A 10,314-nucleotide genomic window follows, 5' to 3' on the forward strand; every position below is an offset into this window, starting at 1 on the left:
TATTAGATAATTCTATTGTTTTACATGGTTTAAAAAAGTGTGCAGATGAGTCAACTGTATTGGATTATAGCAGCAAAACTGGTTTCAGATGTTGTGCTCAAAGCAAAGCAAAGCAAGACAGAATCTCCATCTTGGTGACCTGGTAAGTAAATGCCCTGCAGACTCCAGCTCACCTCTATCACTGGGGCCACATCACTAGCACCCAGGCACATGCTGGCTAAATCTGACTGTTCTAGAAATGAAATCAAGAGTGCTCCTCGACAATTATTCAGTTAGGCCAACCAAATCAAAGAAATTCAATGTTAATTATACATACTGACTGATCCTGGAAATCAGTTCCAACACCAGTGGTTAGTTAAGGTGGAAGAAAAATGAAAATGGAAGGTTCACCTCACAAAATATAAAGCATAACAAAGCAATGAAATAGAAATGTTAAAAGTACTTCATACAAAACACATCGAAAGTTTAAAAAAAATTAAATTCTCAGGCACAGGTACTGTAAAATGTGGATGGGCACCCCCCGCCCTCCAATGATCTCTGGGAAACACGCAGTCGTGGTACTCATGCGGGATGTTCTCTGTATCTTCTGTATCTTGCTAAGTGTCTTCGTTATCTTACACGTGGTGCCCGTGGACCCCACGGTCAGCATCCCCACCCTGCATCTGAGCCTGCATCCTTGCCATCATCTCCTGCATGCGGCGGAGCTCTGCTTCCTTCTCCAGCAGGATCTGGGCTTTATTCATGGCCTCATTTTCTACTTTTCTGCCGCCTCTTTTGAGCCTCTCAGAATGGAAGTTTTCATAGTGAAGGTCCTGGGTCACCTCCTGGAGATTCTGCATGTGGGTGATGAGCATTGTCCGCAGCTTCAGGAAGTCGTTGTGCGCCAGGTTCTCCACCTCCAAACACCCCACGGTACAGGCGGCCTCTGACCTTCTTGCCCTTGGCTGCAATCAGCTGATTGGATCCAACCCCAGAGAACGGGGTACTGGCCTTGAGAAGTCTGGTCTGCGCTTTAAAGTCCTCACCTTCATCTGATTCTGCATCAGGTGAGTGGTAGATTTTGATGTCATGTTCTTCAGTTTCATCCAGAATTCTTTTCTTCAAGCGCTCCCGCTCCTTCAGGGTGAGGGTGTCAGCTTTGGCAATAATGACGGGCACGATGTTCTCCTTATTGGGTATTGCTTTCATGAATGCGACGTCTGAGGGCTTACGTCCATGTCCAAAGGGCGAGATGAAGTAAAAGCAGCAGTGCACCGTGTTACCGATGATGTGCCCCGGTTCAAACCACTCTCGTCATGCAGGTACCGTTCAAACTGCTCGTGGATGTAGATGATGGTCTTGAAACAGTCCCTGCAGTTGATGGGACTCAAACAGTCCACCGCTCCTCGATGTCCACGGTCGAAGCCTCAATCTGGACGGTTCTTTCAATTTTCTCTGCGGCTCCAGGTGTGATTCTTTCTGGGTAGAGATCAGTCAGGAATAGGCTGTTTATGAGACTTGATTTTCCTAGACCCGATTCACCGACCACCGTTAGTGTGAACTCAAAACCTTTTTTCACTGATTTTTGGTGAACTTGATTGGGAAGATTCGCAGATCCGACATAGCCAGGAGTTTCTGGATTTATAAACTGAGTTGGTTGTTGCTTAGACATCTTCAGTGAAGATTTCTCAATCGCCGACGGGCGGAGAAGCAGGCGCCGACTACCACGCAGTGGACCGCCCAGTGCCCGACCAGTAAAATTCAGTTGAAAAGCCACAATACCCATGAATCCATCTAATTGAAATAACCTCTTTACTGCTTCTTCTCCTCGAACATTCTATCTAGCTATCAATCAATGTTTTGCTTATATGTTACCTCCCCAATTAAATAGAATTTTTTAGGTATTGATAATTAAAATTATTATTGCACATTTAATCTAGATGTGACTGTATATGAAAATAAGCACTTTATATTTATTACCTCACTTGCTTTTAATGACATCCACTTGTAGTAAGCTTTAGGCTCATTTTTAATACAGGAAGTGACCCTGAGAGAGAGAAGGGTTCCTTGACCAATGTCATCCAGCAAGTAAACAATAGAACCAGATAAATGTTTCACTTTCTTGCTTACCACTTCGTAATGCCCATTTTGTTGCTATCGTTTGCCTCCTCCTCCACTGGAATTTAATTCCTTCAGGGTAGAGATTTGAATCTGTTCTGTTCACTGCTGTGTCTAGAACAATCCGTGGCCTCTCTGGCCTCTCCTAAGCTCTTCTCTCTATGTATCTATATCTGTATCTCTAGAGAGAGCATTTCTGTACATTTGTATAAAACATCTATTTTATATAAAGAAGAAATTATCCAAACCATATTTTGCTATTTCTTAGCAATCTCAATTCCAAGTGCTGTTTACAGTATAGTTTTTAATTCTTTTAAAAATTAGAAAACTTAGATAAAATATTACCCATTGTGAGGTATCTAAACCAGTTTTCTTTTGTTGATAGTAAGTGAACAGAGCATGGATGTGCTAGACCTCCAAAATATAAATGAAATATTGAAAGCAACAAGAATCCAAATACTAAGAGCATAAAACTGTTAATATTTTTTTGTTTACTGGTACTAATGCCCAAAGCCACTAGAACAGATTTGAGAAGCTTCCTACAAATATTTTTAAAAATAACAAACTCTGAAGACTCCTTCTTGATTACATACTCAAAGGACTGATTAAAGGACATACAATTCTGAAGTTAAATAAAAAATAAATAAATAAATAATAAATAAATAAATAAAATAAAAATAAAAATAAAAAATCAGCTTGACAATACCAAACGTCTTTCCAGAATCTTCTGAGATTTGTGAGCTTTGTAGTAAGAGGTCTAGGTTTTTAAAATTATTTTTAAACATTATTATTATTAATTAAAAATATGCATTTATATCAGTGAAGTCAGTTTTGGTATATGCTTAATATACCAAATATATATGTGTATATTTTTCCATAAGAGTTTTTATTTCCAAAATACAAATGAAAAATGACACAATCATAAATATCAAATACCACATTCATGTTTAACAAGAAATAATTTTCCAATGATTTGTTCAGCAAAAAATAAAACAATATTGTAAACTGTCAAAAAAGCAAGCAATAACATTTCCACTGGGAAATAAAAATGACTTTCTTTTCTAATTACTAAAGCAATATCCATACAATATCAAATACATTTAGAAGGCTAATCAGAAAATTGTCATGATGGGGGGTAGAAGGGCCTGTTTTTTCTTCTTTGAAATTCCTGGTAAAATCACACAAATGGAAGGAAATAAAGAAGCAAGGATAAAATTATTAAATCACTTTATCTCCTTTCCATTTTCTTATAAAAATATTTTTATTATGTATAGTATATCCAGAAGGACTTAAGATATTTTTTTTTTACTTAAGATATTTATAAAGAATAAAACAAGCACTATGAACGTGGCTCCTGATTTTAAGTACACCTGTTGACACTATTTGTGTTTCTCTTCCATTCTTTTATGATAACATTTTAGGATTGCAGATAGATCATTGGTTTTCTACAACAACCATATTTTATCTTAGGTTACATATACAACAAGTAATATATCAAAGGAAGTGAGCTATATCTTTCAAGGTATAAGCAAGTATGATGGGGCAAATGTCTGAAAAATAATTTGCCAGATTATTTTCAGTTTCTTAAAGGCCTAAAATTGAGACTGTCAATTCACGATGCCAAATTTCATTGTTCTTTCCTATTGGTTTACCCCAGAAAATAGACTCAGAATCATTTTTTTCAGTCCATAACTTTTAAATCAATTATTTCCATATGCCAGGTACTCTTATTAATAGCAGTATATAAACAATAATCAACAAGACAAAGCCCTTATCCTCATAAATGTTAACACTCAAGTAGGGGAAAGCAATTGGGTACTTAAAGTCTTGAAGACATAGACAATTTTCAAAAAGTATTAATGGAATGACATGTTTTTATATTGGTAGAGTTAACAATTAGAATATCAAATGAGACAACATCATATTTAATATTTCCACCTTCCTTCTCTTGCTCTTCTTTTTCTTCAGACATACTATCTTTGTCATACTTACTTAGTAAGAACCAATTCAGTATAATTTTTAAATGAAATACCACTTTTTCACTATAGACAAATTATATAATCTGTAAATAATCTCAAAATTCTGAGGAAATTTGTTACAGGTAAACGGAGTCTGAACATTAACAGCTCTATTACACTGATTTTTAGGAAAGTTGGAAAAGTCATCAAAGATGGGATGATAGTTTATATTATTCATAAGGACCATCTAGAGGAAGATAAAAATCATCATTTACTCATGGATGCTCATGAATCAATTTATCCTTGAGGCAATGATATTAGTATGTCACCTCTATAGATCTTCCTACATGATTTGGCATATATATTTTTAAGTATATATTTTCTTTTTGATTAGATAATGCTATATTAAAATCAGCATCTTTAATCAATTGTTTAATCCAGAGGAAAAATACTGGGAAATATATAAAACATCATCTCTGTTAAAGAAAAAAAAAAATCAAGGGGAAAGTTAGTACTCATTCAGTACTTCTTTATATAGAACAGGCTCAATGCCTGGCAAATGATGGAATAAACAGGCCATCTGCTGGCAAGTGGCAAATAGGCAGCCTTTATACATCCAAACTCAACTAAAGCCACCTCAGTGGTACTTCAGGGCCTAAAGGAGTCGATTAAGAGAAAGGAGTATTTTTTCTCCTTGCTGACATTAATTGGTAATTGTTCACTCTAAATATCTTCATTCACAGTAATTTAATTTCATAAGCTTAAACCCTTCCGATTGAGGTGGGGGCTGGGACAGTGGTCTAACTCTACTGATTCCATCATTTATGTATTCAACTATTATTTACGGATTGCCTGCTGTGTTTTAAATGTAACAATATATAAAACATCTTCTTTACTCTCCCAGAACAAATACTCTAGATGGGTAGGTGTTAACTAGTAAAATCCTAATAAAAAGTAATTTTGCCCTAAAGAATGAGTAAACTGAACTGTTTTATAGTTTATAGTAGATGCTACAATATTTCAATTTGGTTTCTAGAGAGAAAGACAAGGACTCTTGAATCTTTGTTCCAGAAAGTACTAACATCATGCTGTCAGCTGATGTTGAAATTCACTTCTGAAGATTCTTGGCCCTTGTACATTTGACTGACTCTATTTTCACTGATCTTCCCAAATTACAGTAATCCATGGAAATGACAAGTCCCTTTAACTGTTTTTGTTTTTGTTTTTGTTTATTTTGTTTTTAGGCAAACTTTACTTGAAGGAATAGCTACTGACTCTTCTTTCAATGTGAATGCGAGAACAGGACATTCCAGCTTTGAGGATATCTGCATTAGGTCATCCTGAGTATAATTCATTGATGTTACTGCTAAAGCTTCTGCTAACACCACTCAGCTTGTTCTCCAGGTAAATTGAGGACTTCAATTTTCTGGAGACTTCAGTTTGGCACCATTCCCAGTATTATAATCACATATGCACACAACCAAACCACCCTTATAGGTTCATTTCTAGTTCATAAGATTCGCAGCAGAAATAAATTATTTAAATAATACCCAAATTGCCTAATTGATACTCAAATCACTCAGTTAATATCAATTCTGAAGCAGTTTTATTTTGTTGCTGTCAACATCTTTCTTCACAGGATTCTTTACACTCTAGTCCCTATTTCCATTTTTCTCCATAGATTTCATTCACAAACAATTCATGTTTTAGCCATATAAGTTAATAAATCTCTTTTATTCATTCATTTAAATGGCATTAAACTCACTGCAAATCTTTATTGTTTGATTGCAATGTGCTTGACTCTCTTTGGGCTTCAAAAACCACCACAACATGCCCACTGAGAGGAAAGGAAGAAGGCGATAGGAATTCCACCCAAGAGGATTTTCTCTCTAGTCATATTTACATATTTAAAGGAGAAATATTTTCTAAAGGTTCCAACTTCCAGTATGTCTTGGATTGTGCCTGAAATCAAGACATTAAACCTATGGAGTTTTTACTTTTAGCGAGTGAGGTACTGAAGCAGAAAAGATAAGACCCACCAGAGTTATCTTCCTAAAACAGAAATGTAAGGCTTTCAGTGCCTATAAAAATGCAGACAACTTTCTGTTGCAGTGGACATCCATCCTGCCTGTCCATATAGCTAGCCCAAGGCATTGGAATAGGTAGAGAAATTCTTCACTGCAAACACCTCGGACTCAAAAAGAAGCCTTAAAAAATCATACGATAAGGCAAGAGCATCTGGACTGGTGATCATGGCTGCAGTCATAGAGGGTGGAGAATGGTGGGGAAAGAGCATACTGCACGTAAAAATAACTAGGGGAAGAGTCTCACAACAGTAATGCCAGAATCTATCCAGTTTAGTGCAGTATACACAGGATCAAGAGCATTTCTGTTCTAAGGACTAGAGATAGTGATGGTGCTCTGGGTTGCAAGTTGCCACGGTTAGGGTGTGACTTTTATTGACTTTGTGGCCACTGGTCAATCTAAACTGTGGGAAATGGAACCATATCCAACCATGTTGGAATGGTGCTCTACATCTTGCGTATTTCCCAATGCTGTGCAATTTTCTTGACATAGTTCTGTTATAAAACCATTGTAGGACTTTGGGTAAAACTCTCTGAGCCTTACTTTTTGTTGGGCAGAAGTAATGACAATATCCATCTTAGAGTCGTTTTCAGAATAAGGTGAAGTAATGCATAATGCATATGAGTATGTTTCATATTCTTTACAATGTTATACAAATGTAGAGTATCAAACATTGGAAAGCTGTTTTGCACTTTTAATTCATAAACACATCCACATATTACTGTTTTGGTGACTAAAATTGAATACTAATTATCTTATGGATATAGTCACCAAAATAAGTAACATAAGTTGTGAAGATATATATAGTCTTATATATATACACACATAAGACTCCCCATAAGACTCAAAGTAATTTTCAGCTTGAATTGGAAAAAAACATGTGGCCTATAAGAATTTTGATGCTTCTGGGCAGCCCCAGTGGCCCAGCGGTTTAGTGCTGCCTTCAGTGCAGGGTGTGATCCTGGAGACCTGGGATCAAGTCCCACGTCGGGCTCCCTGCATGGAGCCTGCTTCTCCCTCTGCCTGTGTTTCTGCCTCTCTCTCTCTCTCTCTCTCTCTGTGTGTGTGTGTGTGTGTGTGCGTGTGTCTCTCATGAATAAATAAATAGAATCTTTAAAAAAAAAAGAATTTTGTTGTTTTCTGAATTTTCCTGCTTGACAAAAGTTGCTTATCACTCATCTATTAAAAAAAAAAGTCCAAAACCAATAGTGAAAGATTCAAGATCATTACAAGTTAACCTATATTTCAAGTTCCATTTTGCTAAATTCCCTTCCTCATGTCTTACTACATTCCCATCTGATACAGTCCCTCAGTTTTTAATCTATCTTCTGCTATTCTTCTGTGCTTTGAACATGTCAGGCTCTATTTTGAATTTCCTACCCCCATTCTTTTATCTGTTTCATAAAAAATATTCTTGTCCTTTAACATCTAGTTCCTGTCACTTTGCTAACTTGGCTCCAAATCCTCCATCAGTAGTGGAACATCCTTTTCTATGTAGTCTTTCAAACTCCCTCAAAACATTAACTGTTTAATTAACTGTAACAAATGTTAAATAGGAATGTTTATTACTCTTAAAGGGTAATAATATTTTTATGGATATCCCTGTATCCTTGTGCCTGGGCTAGTGCCTATCAACTAGCACTGTTACTATTGGGGTAATTGATAACTAAATATATATTTAAAAGGAATTGTCCAATAACTAGTCAAAAATTTCAAAATGAGCCTCAATTTTACTTTTTCTCTCCTTGTTGTACAAGAAGTGGGGGGAGACCAGAAAGGACTATGGAGGAAGATGCTTAGCTATCACTGCCAAGTACACAGTCTTCCAAAAGTACCCTTGTGAAGGCAGAATGAGTAGACTTCCCCAGTACACAGAAAGGTATTGCTGAGGCCAAAAGGACAAAAAAATTGAAAAGTTGTAATGATGAGGGTGGTTAACACTGGCCTTGAGGCTATCTGTCAATCTAAATGGAGCAGTCATCTAAGACTAGAGACAGAGGATCAATGAAGTTATTGATGCAGTAACTTTTAGAATGGAGACCATTTAGCCACAAAGATACTTCAAGCAGGTGGCCAGCAAGAGTACAATTTTGAGAGGCTAACACTGCGCACAGTCCTAGAAGGGAAAACAGAAGCCTAACACAGGCGTTACTCTTGCAGATTCTTAGAGTGCAGTAACAGTAGAGTGTATGGATACTGGGTTGCACAACAGGGGGAGGAGCACAACAAAGCAATTCTCAGAGTTGCAAAAGTCAACAGACATTATAACAGAAAGAGAAATCAGCACATTTGAATCCGGACTTAAAAAATATTGTTGTAGGGTTGCCTGGGTGGCTCGGTGGTTGAGCATCTGTCTGCCTTCCGCTCAGGACATGATCCTACTGTTCTGGGATAGAGTCCCACGGCAAGCTCCCTGCGGGGATCCTACTTCTTCCTCTGCCTCTCTCTGTGTGTCTCTCGTGAATAAATAAATAAAATCTTTAAAAAAAAATATGCATTGTTGTAGGAGCCGCCCGGCTGGCTCAGTCGGAAAAGCATGCGATTCTTGATCTCTAGGTTGTAGGTTTGAGCCCCACAGTGGGCATAAAGATTACTTAACTAGAATAATAATAATTTTTTAACGTGATATATAGATTTCCTTGAAAGGCATCAGTGTTACAGAAAGAAAAATTATGACTACCTAGTCTAGGACTAAGTCTCTAAACATTCATGGCTAGAATATCTCACCAAATAGGTATTAAATAGTTCCTATTTTGCTATGCATGTGAGTTATAGTGAGTGCTAGCTAAGAGTTTAGCAAAATTATATGTTACTAACTTAAAGATGCATAGATTTTTTTCAAAACAATGAATTTCACGTTGAAGAAATAAATCTTCATTTTATTAGGAAAGAAACACTTGAAAAAAAGAGTAGTTGAAAAGTTACACTATTCTGATGACTACTCATACTACCACCTTCGATTCTTTCCAAGAAGAGACCTTTACACAACAGTAGGTACATACCAGATACCAAGCCTGGTGGAATTTGCCTGCTTTTAGTCCACCTGTATTGCAAAAGTATGGGGACTATGGCACTGTTATTGAAATTTTATGCTTCAAGATGTTCAACTTTAAAACACATAATATAGCATATTATCCCTAATGGTCCTGGAGCAGGCTCTCTAGAAGCAGAAGCCAAGACAGGAACGTAAGTGTAGATAATTTTGAAGATACACTCACAAGGAAAAACACTCCAAAGGATTACAAAGGCCAGGGGAAATGAAGCATCTATGCAAATATGTGGTCTCATCAAGTCCAGACCTGGCCTTGTTCCACTGAGGAGAACAGGAGTCCCAGAGTACATGTATATATTTTGCAGTTTGCCCAGCAGAGTTGCCCAGCCTTGAGAAACAAGGGCTGGGCTTTTCTATCCCCTGTGCTCTGCATATGCCAGACATTGATAGGAGAGGAATATTGTAATCTTCCAAGCATATCCAGGGCAAGAGCATTTCTCTGGAGATGAAAGTCCACTGAAGCAGACAGTAGCACCTATGGCATGAGTGCAGTGACCCAGTAGGAAGAATCTGGGCTGAGCAATCCAAAGCATCTTCTACCAAAACCAGTGCATGGATAACAACTTTAAAGAACCATCATGAATAAATAAATAAAATCTTTATAAAAAAAAGAATCATTTCTATTCGAATATGCTAACATTAACTCCTATGTAATTACCCTTACTGTACTTTGCTTTTAAATTATGCATTCAAAGAAGATATGAGAGATATGGATAGATAGACAAACAGATAGATATATATGAACACTTACTATGGATGTAAGTGGTAGTATGTTCCTGTTTAATTATTTTGCTATAATCTTATGATTTGGTTCTTAGCTTATTAAAATTATTAATATAGGGTTTTGTTTCTACTGCCTAGATTTATACTTTTCTTTTCCTATAATGTGAAGATGCCCAAAAGAAAACCAACAAGATGGGGTATAAACCTTAGAAAATGGTTCATTTTAAAATAAACACCAATAATTTATTTGTTAAAAATAAATATCAAAGAAATACCAACAAATTTTGTACTTCTGGTGCTCTGCTGTTATTGTACTGAATTTTATCCTATTTTTTTGTCACCAAATTTTAAATTGTTTAACTAGAAGGCTAGGAAATGTCTTTTGTGTTCCTCCAGCCC

At 36.6% G+C, this 10,314-nt stretch overlaps 1 pseudogene; it reads right to left on the reverse strand.

Moving 5' to 3' along the window:
- Positions 1-599: 599 nt before the first annotated feature.
- LOC112934209 (septin-2 pseudogene) lies at positions 600-1,684 on the reverse strand (annotated as a pseudogene).
- Between the last annotated feature and the right edge of the window lie 8,630 nt (positions 1,685-10,314).

This window comes from Vulpes vulpes, chromosome 4 (assembly GCF_048418805.1).
Source record: "Vulpes vulpes isolate BD-2025 chromosome 4, VulVul3, whole genome shotgun sequence".
Classification (NCBI taxonomy): domain Eukaryota; kingdom Metazoa; phylum Chordata; class Mammalia; order Carnivora; family Canidae; genus Vulpes; species Vulpes vulpes.